Raw genomic sequence first — 15,125 nt, 5'->3', positions numbered from 1 at the left:
CGGGACCATCTAGAGTTTGTCGGGTTACTCGATTAGCAGCCTTAGAGAAGGAGATGGCAGGGATGCATACCACTATTGCAGACATGGGGACGCGAGTTGATGCTTTGGCCACCCAGAATGCTAAATTAGAAAATAAAATCATGGGCTGGCTGTGTGCTTTGGGTTGGGTGTGTCACCTTGACCCTGACACTGTCTCCAATCAGGATTGATCTGTTAGGGAAGTTCCTTTACCTTGCATTTATTTATTTTGTATGCCATGGGGACATGCCATCTTTTTAAGTGTGGGGTGGGGATGCTTTATTTGTATGTTGTATATATGTTGGTATATAGTTTGATCTGTTGTTAGTTTGATTTTGGTATCTGTTGTTAGTTTGATTTTGGTCCTTAGTTAGTTGTCTAAATAGGTGATTCGACTTGTCCCGATGATGGATATCACTCGACGGGTTTCTTGAGGGTCTAAGTCGATATGAAAAAAAAAGAAAAAGAAATTCTTTTGTAGTAGTGTATCAATTCCCCCTTGGTTTTTCTTTGGACTGCGGTTCTTTTTCAAGGGTTTTGTTTGAACCGGGTGTAGTTATTTTTTGGTTATTTTTTATTTTTAGGTACTTATGGGCTATGAACTGAGATGGAAAGAAAATCTCTTAACATTGTTACGCCTTAAATACAATAGACACTTTAGTGTGACACTTAGTCTCAGTTGTTGATTCTTGTTAGAGTGCCTTAAATTTTATGTTCTTAACTTGACTTAAGTATTCAGATGAGAGTGTTTTGATAAGTCAATCTAGAGTGAGTCATGTGCCATGTGTGTGTGAGATTTATTGTATTTTATGCACTGCATTTGATGCCTAGAACTTGCCCTGTGTGTTTGCAAAGAGAAATAGTAGTTTTATTTAGTCTTGGAATTAATATAGGTGTTTCTTTATTGAACCAGATATGTATATTTTACCTGCCTAAGTGTTATATACCGTAGTTAACCCCTTTGAGCCTGTAATCCCGTTTCTTTGGCAACTACTTTACAAACCTCACCCAATTGTTTGAATAAATCATTTGTTTGAACCCTGTCACCTCCCGTAAGCACTTGAAGTGTGATGAACTGGTAAAAGTTAAAGTGTGGGGTGGTTGGTTTGGCTTTTGAGTGGAACTAACGAAATCAGGAGAAAGGTGCACGGTTGTGAATAAGTAAGAGCCACTTGAATAATATATATATATATATATATATATATATATATATATATATATATATATATATATATATATATATATATATATATATATATATATAATGGCTTAAGTGTGCCTAAAGAAGCAGAGAGTTAATATATATTGATGTAAAAGGTGGAGTCTTGGTTTGACATAAGTGTGGGTTATGAATGTGAAAGTATATGTATTAAAGTACTTATGGAGGTATAGTCGCTCTTGTATCCAAATGTATCCTACCTGTCCCTTAGCCTACATTACAACCGAATAAAGTCCTATTTGATCCTAGACTAAATAAGCTCGAGTAGTAGAGTAGTACACTACGGGCAAGCCTATGGTGCATCTTTTGTGGCATATGAATGTTCTTTCTGAGAGTGAGTGAATTTTGTCTTTTTGAGTTCCTAATTGTTCTGAATGTTTATTGCTTGTGAAACTACTCTCGTTTGCGATATGAGGGAATTTGATTCATGAAGGAAAGGTACATCTTGACCTCTGTGTAGAGTAAGTGAGTAAGTTAGGAATATTGCATGGCATGTGAGAGTCAACTCTTGAGGCAAAGATGTTACACTACTGGACTCAATCCTTGTGGAATGTTCTTGGTGTGATATGTTAGAGGAGTTGCTTAGAGAAGGAATCTCTGTAGACTATGGTTGGTTGCTCGGGGACGATCAATGATCTAAGTGTGGGGTGTTGATAATAGGCTATATTTATATAGTTTAGCGACCATTTACGCCCCAACTTAGCTATGATTTATTGTTATATGAAGGTTAAATGACAACAAATAGCTCTAATTATGAATTTTGTGCTTTGCAGGAGCAAGTCTTGATTATAAGGACATTAAGCAGTGTTTGGAGCTAATTTGGAGCAAGGAAAGCCAATCAGAGGTGAACGCATGTGAAAGGAGAAGGAAAAAATAGCAAACAACTGAACTTCACGAGTGCGGGCGCGCTCCAGCTGCGCTCGTCAGGCAGAACAGAACGCAATATGCGCGACCCAAGCGCGGTCCAAGAGCGACCGCGCTCATCACCTCGAGGAAAATTATTTTTAGGGGTAATTTCGTAACTTTAAGGGCAACTCTCCTTAACATATAAGAAGCCCAGGTCGCCTAAAGAGAGGGTATCAAGGTTTTTGAAGGATTATTGAAGTCAAGAAGAGGAAAGAGGCAAGGCGGAAGAATCGGCATAGAGTTTTACCTTTCTTTCTCTTGTTTTGATCTTTAATGATGAATTCTACTACTGTGATTGTGATAATCTAGGGTTTTGATGGAACCTCTTGGAGAATGAATTTCTGATATGTTAATATAGATTTGCCTTCATAATTTCTCTGTTTGTTCAACTATATTGTGATTGCTGTTGATTGAAGGGCCCTCAATCGGCCGTGCCTATTTAGTATGCATTACTGGGGAGATAGTGTATATTTACGTAGTTGTTGAATAACACCACTCCTAACGTATATGAGAGATCAATACGAAGGGTTTAAAGGTGGGATTAGGGATAACGAAATGTTGGGTGCGATCTAAATGAGCTATAACTAAGGCCAGCTAGCGTAATTCGGGAGAATATATCTAGTATATTGTTGTAGTTACTCGGGAGAGAGTTATGACAGTCAGAGTGCTCATGATCGATAGAGAAGACTTAGGAAAATTTATAGTAAATATAGCAGAAAGGATTCCGACAAGAGGGGAAATCAAAACCTTAGACTATTCTCATTCTTGCTTACAATCAGTCTATAGCTAGTCTTAATTTACTGCATTTTTATTACATAATATTTAGTTAATAAACACCAAAATTGTTAATAAAATATCTCTGAAGACTGAATACGTGAATTTCTGTGAGTCCATTAGCTGCGATTGATAGGTTAATTCCCTGTGGGATTCAACTTCGAACTTGTTAACCGAAATATATTTGCAGCGACCGCTTTTTCCTTTTTATAAGGCATAGTTGGGCGTGATCATAACCTAAATTATAATGTTATCTAATATAAATGGACAACATTTCGCTACGGAACTTTGGAACATAGTAATAGATATTGATGTAGATAGGCATAAAAAGAGTGGAGGAGGGGCAGAGATTATTCAGCAACCCAACATGAACACCTATGAAGCCTTCAGGGTTTCTATAGATACTTTATATACATAGATACTACATACATAGAGGTAGAAAATATTAATAGTATAATTCTTAATGGGTTAATAGTTTATTCCTAAGAAAATTGAGTACTCCGTCCCCACACCGATAGGCAACTATAAATTTTCAATTCGTTCACCAATCGTTAATATTATAATAGATACAAATAAGCCAATAAGCCAATTTTACATTTGGGTTATTGATTACGGTTCGATTTTGAAAGTAGTAGGTTGTACACAACATATTTTCTTAAGAAATCTTGTTCAAGTATGATATTTACTCACTTATCAAAAAAGTAAAAATTTAAATAAAATGGAACATTATTTCCATTTTATGTTATGCAGTTCCATCTGCTCTTTAAGAGCCAGCTTGAATAAATTTTGAAAATTTATTGTGCACATTATTTAGAGTTTACATTCGATTGAGATTGTTATCGCGAAACTATAGTTGAGGTGCATGCAGTCTTGCCCTTGGTACTTACATCTTCACGGAGAATTCAATTCACAGAGTCCATATATAACGATCCGATCAGTCACTTTGAGCATTGACATTCAGTTTGGCGGTTTGAGGTCATGAGTAACTTTGTATGGTATATTATGACTTGCGTGTATCGTCGACATTGGTTTTTGAGTGGTTCTAGATTGATTTAGAAGGATGATTCTCACTTGAGAAGCTTGAAGTTGAAAGAGTTGATCAAGTTTGACTTTTGCGTATTTGACCTAGGATTAGAGTTTTTATGGTTCCGATAGGTTTGGATGGTGATTTTGGACTTGGGCGTATGCCTGCATTTGCATTTGGATGTTTCTAGAAGGTTTCAGTACTATTTGGCAAAAGTTGGCAATTTGAAGGTTAGAAATGTTTATAAGTTTGACGGGGAGTTGACTTTGATGATATCGGGTTCGAATTTTGGTTATGAGAATTGGAATAGGCTCGTTATGTCATTTGGAACTCGTCTGAAAAATTTGAGGTTATTCCGAGTTGATTTGATATGGTTCGGCGCGAGTTTTGGAAGTTGAAAGTTCAAAGGTTCAATAAGTTTGATTTGAGGTGTGATTCGTGGTTTTGATGTTGTTATGCGAGATTTGAGACTTTGAATAGTCCCATATTATATTTTGGGACTTGTTGGAATGTCCGAACGAGGACCCGAGGGGCTTAGGTGAGTTTTAGATGGATTTCAAACCATTTTGGGCCATGTTAGTTCTGCTGGTTTTTGCTGATTTCTAGTGCTTCATTTCTTTTTCGTGTTCACATCTATGTCTTCGCATTTGCATAGTGTTAGGTCTGGTCTTCATCATGTTCGCGTCTAGGAGTGCGTTCGCGTAGCATTGAGTAAGGCTGGGCAGTCATGAGGAGTTCTTCTTCGCGTTCGCGCAGGTTGGACCACGTTCGCGAAGGTATGGCTTATGTATTCATCGCATTCACGAGGATTATGCATGAGTGCGTAGAGTAAATTGTGGCAGTGGGATTTTATGCATCGTGATTGCTAGGGGGACAATCGCGATCGCGTAGGGTACCACTGGACAGTGCATAAAAGTACTCTATTTCGGACCTTGAGCTCATTTTATCACATTTTGAGTTAGTGAGCTCGGATTTGGTCAATTTTGGAGATGAATTTTACCACATGGATTGGGGGTAAGTATTTTCTACTCAGATTGGATTATATCACATGATTTTATCTTCAATTTTGGCATTTGATTGATGAATTTAAAAGATAAATTAGGGGTTTTTATCTAAACTTTTCTAAAGTGAATATTTGAGATATAAATGTCGAATCAGAGTCCGATTTGAGTGAAATTAGTTTGGTTGGACTCGTATTCGATGGGTTATCAAAATTTGTGAGGTTTGTCGAATTTTGGGGTGCAGGCCCAGGTTAAATTTTTGGTTTACTTTGAGTAATTAAGTAAAGATTCGACCTTTATCGTTTGGGTTTGCTTCCTATGACACTATTTGATAATTTTGAGTTGCTTTTGGATAATTTCGAGCCGTTTAGATGTTGATTTGAGCGGGATGGCGATTCTAGTGTATCAATTTCACTTGTTTGAAGTGTCTTGCCTAACTTTGTTGGATTTTGTTTACTAATTGACATTGTTTGCTACATGCTAGTATGATTCATATTCGAGGTGACGAGTGTATATGCATGTGCCAGGAATTTCCATGCTCGAGAGGGGAAATTATGTGCTTCTCTGTGCTTTTGTTGAACTTGATGATTTCTTAACCTATGTTTCATTTAACTTTATGACTAGTAAACTTAATTATCTGCAATAGAGATCATGATAGAACATAGGACATCTTAAAAAGGATTTAATGTGTCATTTTCTAGAATCGTTTGTATACTTAACTTAATCGTAGTATCGGAAATTTATATCTATACCTATTATTATTATGTTACATGAGTTTATTTACTTATACTAAGAGATGATGATTGGAGCCTTAGGGATATGTTTGGCAAGATGAGTATTTTCGTGCAGTTGATATGATGTTGGCACGATGAATTCTCCCGTGCGGCTGGTATGATGAAGACACGACGAGTATTTCTGTGCAATTTGAAATGAGATTATTTTTGTTGATTATTACTATGCAGAAAAGAAATGAAATTGAATTTCTGTTATGATTACTCATTCATTAAGCACTTACACGTCCTTCACTTTGGTTTCCATTAGTGTCTGCTCTTATGTATGATACATTCCATTTGGGTTCCTTATATAATTATCTCTATGCTTTCCCTTTGGCTCATACTATTATAGCTATGTGTCATGACCTGCCACATCATCATGCCACACAAGTGTCACTTAGCATATATTTTTTCCATATAGAAAGGTTACATAAGTTAGGGACTAGATCTTGGTGGAATATTCTAGAACTATGGAGAATTTCCTTGGGAAAGATCTAGATATTTATACACTTGTAGGAAGGTTCTAGAAAAATATAGAAGTTTCCTTAGGAAGACCCTAGAACCCTATGGACTTACTAGAAAAGTCCTTGGAAGATTCTAGAGAGTATACTTATTTGTAAATATGGAAGGACTTGTGGAACAATTATTATTTACTCACTAGCCCATAGGTGATTAGTATAAATAGGGGGCATTCATTTATAAACTCACCAAGCAAACAATTCAAGTTCTCTCTAATACAAAAACTTCCTTTGGTAATTCTCATATGTTCTAACATTCCCTTAGCGATCTTGAGTGTAGTAAGACTGACTTGGCATAACAAGAACGTGAGAAAGTTGTGCAAGATCCTGAGCGTGTTTCCAAGTGCCGCATGTGCGCAGACTAAGGACGTGACATATGTCTTTATCTTGTCTATTACTATTACACTTGCACTTTCACTTGATTTACTTTTATTACATGTCTTCTTCAAATTCATGTCTTTGCTTGTTATTAGCTCATACCTGTCACATGCCTTTAATTGTCACGCGATTTACTTGTTAAATGCCTTAACTTGCTACATATTTTCACTCACTACGTGCTTTAACCTGCTATATGTATCTACTTACCATATGCCTTCACTGATTAAACGCCTTTACTTGCTACGTGCTTCTACTTGTTACATGATTTCATATATTGAATGCCCTCATTTGATCCCTGTTCTTACTTGATAAACATCTTTGCTTGTTCATGTATTACTCTCCTTTTCTTAACCAGATTGGGTGACTTGCGGATTGGTTGTGTGATGTACCTTGTGGAAGCCTTTTAATTTTATATGGTGGACTATTTTTTGATATTGGACTGCTCATTCTTGTACGGTGGAATTGTATTATAATAGTGTAATGGTTTAATTTGAGGTTTTAGTATTATTTTCGCTATTTCTCTATACATGTTAGGCTTACCTAGTCTTAGAGACTAAATGCCATCACGACATCCTAAGGTGAAAAATTGTGGTCGTGATAAGTTGGTATGAGAGATCTAGGTTCATAGGTGTTAATTGTCACGATCCAAATCTCAACATGTCATGATGGCACCTATCACAGTACTAAGCAAGCCGACAATCATAAATAACTACGCATTTTGAATTAGAAGCATGATGAAATAAGTTTAACAGTGAAAATCTCATAAATAACTGAGAAGAATAACTATGACTCAAATACAAAATTATCCAAAAATTCGAGTGTCACAGATTACATGAGCTACTAAATGACAACACAGTCAAAACTTCTAATACAATTGTATGAAAAGATAGAACAATGCTAAATAAACCGAAAAGAAGGAGAGTCGAGGTCTGTGGACGCCAAAGCAGCTACCTCAAAAGTCTCCAAGCAGATAATGCTCCAAGTCTAGCAACCACCGGGTCTAGATGTACCTGGATCTGCACACGAAGTACAAAGTTTAGTATAAGTACAACCGACTCAATGTACTCAATAAGTAACACGACTAACCTTGGGCTGAAAACAGTGATGAGCTCAGAGAGGTACAATCCAAATCCAGATAATAACAATACAAGTATAACAGGGAAATGGCAGTAATACTCAGAGAAACCTCATAATTAGTTTATACACAGTACGAAAATGTAGACATGCTTTCAAATTCAACAACTAAGCTCAATACCGGTAAAATATGCCAAGTATAGCTAGTATGAGGAATGTTACATCTCTATGTCTACATAAACAAATATGCATGTCAAATGCAATGCATCACGATGATACTCCCATGTACTCACGCTCTCAGAGTACTTAATCTGACTGTCTCAACTCTCACTCATCACACACATATCCGAGTCCCGAATCATCAACTAGTGATACCTAGACCTCAAATCAATCTTAGAGAACACTTTAGCTCCCTGACGCTGGTCAAATAAGTCATCAATGCACGGCAAAGGATACTTGTTCTTAATTTTAACTTTGTTCAGCTACCTATAGTCAATGCACATCCACATATTACCATCCTTCTTCTTCACAAACAAAACCAGTGCAACCCAAGGCAACAAGATAAGTCTAATAAACCCCTTATTAAGAAGCTCCCGAAACTGCTCTTTCAATTCCTTCAACTCTACTGGTTCCATACGATACGGAGGAACATATATGGGGTGAGTTCCTTACACCAAGTCAATACCAAAATTAATTTTTCGGTTGGGTGGAACGCCCGATAGGTCTATAGGAAACACATCCGAAAAGTCTCGCACTACCGGAAGAAAATCCATGGTAGGAGTATCTGCACCAACATCCCTCACAAAAGTAAAATATGACAAACACCCCTTCCTAACCATCCGTTGGGCCTTCAGCTATGAAATCACCCTACTAAGAACATAGTCTAGAGAACCTCTCTACTCGATCTTAGGCAGCCTCGACATAGCCAATATCACGGTCTTAACATGACAATCCAGAATAGCATGACATGGGGACAACCAATCCATGTTCAGAATCACGTCAAAATCAACCATACTAAGCAATAAGAGATCAACTCTTGTCTCCAATCCCCCAATGGCCACCACACACGATTGATACACATGGTCCACAATAATAGAATAGCCCAACGGTGTAGATACATGAACACGAGAAACTTAAGGCCTCACAAGGCATATCCAAATAGCGATAAAAATACGATAATACATATGAATAAGTGGAACTAGGGTAAATAATATGGAAGCATCCCTGTGGCATGATGGGACAATACCTGTGATCATTGCATCTGAAGCAACGACCTCTAGCCTGGCAAGGAAAGCATAGCATCGAGCCTAACCACCACCTGATTGGCCTCCCCCTCTAGGGCGACCTCTACCTGCCTGAGCCCCACCCCGAGCTGACTGAGTGGGTGGTGAAGTAACTGGTGCGAATTCATAGTTTGACTCCTCTGTTGAACTAGACCTCCCAACAGACGGGGACAATACCTCTTCACATGACCAAACCTTCCGCACTCAAATAAACCCCGCTCTGACAATGGCAGCATGTATTGAATCGGACCCCAAGAACCAGAATAACTACGAGAAGGACCTGGCACAGATGAACCCTAAACTAATGGAGCACGAGATGAACTTTGAGATGTGAGGGCACTGAGAGATGACTGACCCAGACGAGCACTGTATGAACAATGCTAGATGAAGCACCATGATGAACCGGATGAGCCATTTGAGCGGGCCTATAAGGATGACCCCTGCTGTGATAGGACTACCCTCCAGAATAAACACCGCTGAAGCCCCCCGAACCACGAGGTCTCTTGGCCTCCCTCTCTTCACGCTCCTGACTACGGACTTGATGTAGTCACCCAGCATTACCAACCACCTCGTTGAACCTAGTACCTGATGTAATCTCCCGAGTCATGATGAAACACGGTCCATAGTTAAGGTCATCTATGAACCTCCTAATCCTTTCATTCTCTGTTAGAACTAACCAGATCATATGACGAGCCAACTATAAAAATTTCATCTCATACTAGGTCACGGACATACCCTCCCGGCGTAGCTGCTCAAACTGCCTACACAACTCCTCCCTACAGGTCTGTGGAACAAACTTCTCTTAGAAGAGAGCTGACAACTCATGCCACATAAGTAATGTAGTGCCGGCTGGCCTGCTCAACTCATAGGCCTCCCACCATCTGAAGGCTACCCTCGACAGCCGAAAAATAGTAAATGAGACTCTACTAGTCTCCAAAATACATGTCATGTGAAGGATCTGTTGGCACCTGTCTAAAAAGTCTTTAGCATCATTTGACTCAACCCTACTGAATGCTGAAGGCCTGAGCCTCCCAAACCGCTCTAGCCTCTTCTGCTCCTCGTCACTCATAGGTGGACCCACCTAGGACTGAGCAACTACAACCAGTTGGGTCGGTGTCTGAAGTCCCTGAACTACCTGCTCTAAAGTACGGACGGTGGGAGTCTAAGCACATCTCCCGGCCTGAGAAGTGGCTGGTGCGGCTTGAACTAAAACCGCTTGAGCAAGGCTAGTGCATACAGTCAATATCTGGGCCAAAGCCTCCCGAAGGCTTGATATCATAATGGGCACAACTGGTGCCTAAGCTGGTCCCACAGGCTCAACCACATCTGGTATCTGCTCCTGAGCTGGAGCAACTAGTGGCTCCACAGGTGCTGATCTAGCTGTTGTACGAGCTGCACCTCGGCCTCTAACGCGGCCCCGACCTCTCACGACCCTAGCTGGTGGTGCTTGTGGCCGTCTGCCCGATCCGGTAGCACATGTCTTCACCATCTGTGAGAGAGTAGAATAATAGAAGTTTAGTTTCCGGAATCAACAAATTCGCATGACAAGAACATCTACTAAACCTGATCATGACCTGTGAGACGTATGTAACCTAGGCTTTGATACCAACTTGTCACGACCCAAATCTCAACATGTCTTGATAACGCCTATCACAATACTATGCAAGCCGACAATCACAAATAACTATGCATTTTGAGTTACAAGTATGATGAAATAAGTTTAACAGTGAAAATATCATAAATAACTGATAAGAATAACTACAACTCAAATACAAAATTTTCCAAAAATTCGGGTCTCACTTAGTACGTGAGCTACTAAATGACAACATAGTCAAAACTTCTAATACTTACTGGAAAGATAGAACAGTGCTAAATAAACTAAAAAGAAGGAGAGTTAAGGTCTGCGGACGCCAAAGCAACTACCTCAAAAGTCTTCAAGCAGGTAATACTCTAAGTCTAGCAACGACCATTACCAGGTATACCTGGATCTGCACACGAAGTGCAGAGTGTAGTAAGAGTATAACCGACCCAATGTACTCAATAAATTATAAGACTAATGTTAGGTTGAAAGCAGTGACGAGCTTAGAAAGGTACAATCCAAATCGAGATAATAACAGTACAAATATAACAAGGAAATGACAATAATACTTAAAGAAACCTCATAGTCAGTTTATACACAGTACATAAATGTAGACATGATTTCAAACTCAATAATTAAGCTCAATTAAGCTATGCCAAGTATAGCTAGCAGGAGGAATGCTATATCTTTTTGTCAACATAAACAAATATGCATGTCAAATGCAATGCATCACAATGATACTCCAATGTACTCACACTCTTACAATACTCAATCTTAGTATCTCAACGCTCACTCATCATCCATTCACTCAGCACTGTACGGTACCTGCGCTCACTACTGGTATGTCAGACTCCGAAGGGGCAGATCCTTCCCAAGTGCTAATAAAACCTGCTGCGGCGTGCAACCGATTCCATCATGAATAAATAATACCTGCTCCGTCATACAACCCAATCCCATTCTGAATCAATAAAGCTTGCTGTGGCATATAGCTCGATCCCAACAATATCACTCACAATCCTGCCCTTAGGCCCCAACTAAGTCATCAATCTCTCCAGTCTCTCGAGCTCACAATTTCATGTCAATCAGCCCAAACAATGATAATATAATGTAACAATAAATGACAACATAGACTAAGATATGATATGCAAATGATGAATGTAACTGAGTATAAAATTATAGTCAAGCAAATAATTCAACAGCAGAAATGACCCTAGCGGGTCCCAAAGGAACAAACATATAGCCTAAATATGATTTCTAACATGGATTGTAGCTCAATTACTCTAACATGTAGGGATTACATGAATAACTTTGATAACTATACAGCACCACGGTATCAATCGAGTCACAATTACTACGGTGCACGCCCACACGCCCATCTCCTAGCATGTGCGTCACCTCAACACCAACCACATAACATGAAATCTAGGGATTCATACCCTCAGTACCAAGTTTAGAAGTGTTACTTACCTCAAACCGTGTAAATCCCTACTCCAACAAGCCTTTGCCTCGTGAATCAGCCTTTGAACAACTCGAATCTAGCCACAAAAAACTTAATACAATCAATACAATCTATAAGAATCAATTCCATACGATAAAGCTAAGTTCTTTAACCAAAGTCAAAAAGTCAACCCTAGAAGTCCACCCCGAGCCCACGTCTCGAAACCCGACAAAATTTACAGATTCCGAACACCCATTCAATAAAGATTCCAACCATACCATGGTGATATGCTATAATCTCATATTTGAGTCACTTATTGCACTCTAACTCACTGTAGTTTACTTATGTTTGAGCTTTAATTGATATGTTTTGCACATATTGTGTGTTTTATGTAGGAGTGATTCCAAGTTATGTAAATGTTTTGGAGCTAATTCGAGCTATTTAGATCTTTGAAGTCTGAGTAAAAGCTAAAGGGATTAAGCCAGGATCGTGTTTGGGGGTCGAGGACCAAGTCTGGACATCAAAAATCAAGTTGAAGCCGAACTTTGAGGAAATTGCACTGCCACAGCGCATGATGCGCCGCAACAGTGCGAAATCCTGCCGCCTTGCAAATGTTGAGCTCCTTGATAAGTCCCACTAATGGCCTGCATGGCGCGTCACCCCATGCGGTGCGCCTGTGTATTTTTCCCAGAGCTATTGTCCTATTTTGGCTAGGAAAGGATGGTTTCGTTTGGGCCTGACCCTACTTGATATAATACATGGAAAAATATTATTTTCTGGACTTTTGATATACTTTCGACCTAAGGAAGCAAAGGAGGTGTTGGAAGAACACAAGCACAATGATATCATCATTTCTTCCTCACTCAAAACCCAAGTTTGGATTGAATTTATGTTTTCCTATACTTTAATTATATTTGTGATGAAGTACTCCGTGTCTATAGAGTAGTTTTCTTTAGGGTTTGATGGATTTGGTGTATTGATGATTGTTTGTGGATTATAACTCTAGTTTTATGTATTGAAGCATTTTTGGATGATTTAATTGTTGCATCTATATTCACTAGTTCATGTAATCAAGAGAGGCATAATTTGTGATTTCTTTGCATTATATTGTTGGTTGAATTCATAAATTCTTCTAAGTAATCGAAAGAGGCTAGTTGAATCATTGATTAAACCTAGTTAGGAGAATAATCAGAGAGGTTTTCCTAAAGACCAATCCACTACGCATTCTTGCATATCTTCACAGTGCTTAATTTGGTTCATTTTGTGAGGTTGAGACTTAATCGAGAGAGGAGTTTATGCTCAACTTTTGAACTAATAATTGAGTGAATTCGAGAGACTCACTTGAATATTAGAAGTGAATTATCTAGAGTCAAATCCCAAATAATTATCTTGCACCTATCCTAACAAAACCCTATCTTCTCCCACTGATAACCTTATTTGCTCATTCTTTGTCTCGATAGTCACTAGTCAATAGCTTTAGATTCTTAGTTAATTTTAATTAGTAATTATATAAATCTCAAACGTTGATCCTCCGGGATATCAATCAAGCTAGAAAATACAAGAATACTGTTTAAATCCAATCCCTGTGGATACGATATTATAATATACTATATTTGATTAACGAGCATAATTTAAGTGTGTGTTTTGTGCTCATCATACCAAAATAATCCAATTCTGACCACAAATTGATACTCAAATCCCCAATCTTACTCTCCGATCCCTAGTCCAAAATCCCCCACAGTCCACCTTAAAAACATATAATCTAGGTGTAGAAATCAATGGGTATTCAATATTAATGAATAAAAATGATCAAAACTTGCTTACCTCTTGAAATCTAGTGAAACCCCTCTCACAAATCGCCATTGGATGAGCTTGTAAAATCCAAAAATGAAAGAATCCTCAAAACCCTCAATTTTATATTTTTTCCAGGCATCTCGCACCTCCGATTCGCTTAACCACTTCTGCGGTTGCCCTGAAGGTGTCACGACCCGGATTTTCCACCATCGGGAGTCGTGATGGCACCTACTCATGTAAGCTAGGCAAGCCGAGTGTTATGAATTCATTACCCTTTTATTAAGCCTTTTTATTAGTTCAATATAATAGGTGATCAAACAACAAAATAAATTAAATAACCAGAAATGCGGAAGAAGAAAACTTAATACTTTAACCAAACATTGTTTCATGAATCCGAAATACAACATTACCCAGAATTTGGTGTCACAAAGTCACGGACTATCTATGAATACTACAAATAATGTTTGAATAGAAATACACGAATCTGTCTCTGAATAATTAAAAACAAAAGGACATGATAAAAGGAGACGCCAAGGCCTGCGGACGCTTGCAGGACTACCTCGGGTCGCCTGTTGGACTGAAGCCAGCAACCTCACTGCGGTCCAAAGCTGCAACACTAGGATCTGCACATAGTGCGTAGTGTAGTATCAGCACGACCGACCCCATGTGCTGCTGGTAAGTGCCTAGCCTAACCTTGGCAAAGTAGTGACGAGGCTAGGACCAGACTACCAAATAAACCTATGCAGTTAAATCATATACAATAGAAAATAAAAGCAAATATTTACAGTTAAAGATGGGAGGGGGAAAGCATGCTGCGGGGAGTATCAGATAACAACAGAATACGAAAAGAGGAATGTAAAGAGTCTAAAATTCAATTGCCAACAAGAATAAGAGAAACAAACACAGTATTCACTTTCATTTCTTTTTTGTTGCAGGCGTGCAACCCGATCCCATTTCATATATTACCATGGCAGCGTGCCACCCGCTCCCATTTCATATATCATCGTGGCAGCGTGCCACCCGCTCCCATTTCATATATCATTGTGGCGGCATGCCACCTGCTCTTTTTTCATATATTTCCATGGTGGCGTGCCACCCGATACCATTTCATATATTACCGTGGTGGCATGCCACCCGCTCCCATTTCAATTTGACATCAGTCATAAAAGAATCTCGGTAAGGGAACAAGAGTATAACAATAACATCCCGGCAAGATAACATCCCGACAAGGAAGATAATATGATAAACAATAACATGACAATAGGAGAGGCAAAACTCTTCAGTTAAGTCAAATAGGAGTCAATTAGGCAATACGAGTGAATCATGGAGCAATTAATTCCAGTTAA

This window comes from Nicotiana tabacum, chromosome 22, assembly GCF_000715075.1.
Source record: "Nicotiana tabacum cultivar K326 chromosome 22, ASM71507v2, whole genome shotgun sequence".
In the NCBI taxonomy this organism is placed as follows: Eukaryota; Viridiplantae; Streptophyta; class Magnoliopsida; order Solanales; family Solanaceae; genus Nicotiana; species Nicotiana tabacum.
This window is presented reverse-complemented; position numbering follows the sequence as displayed.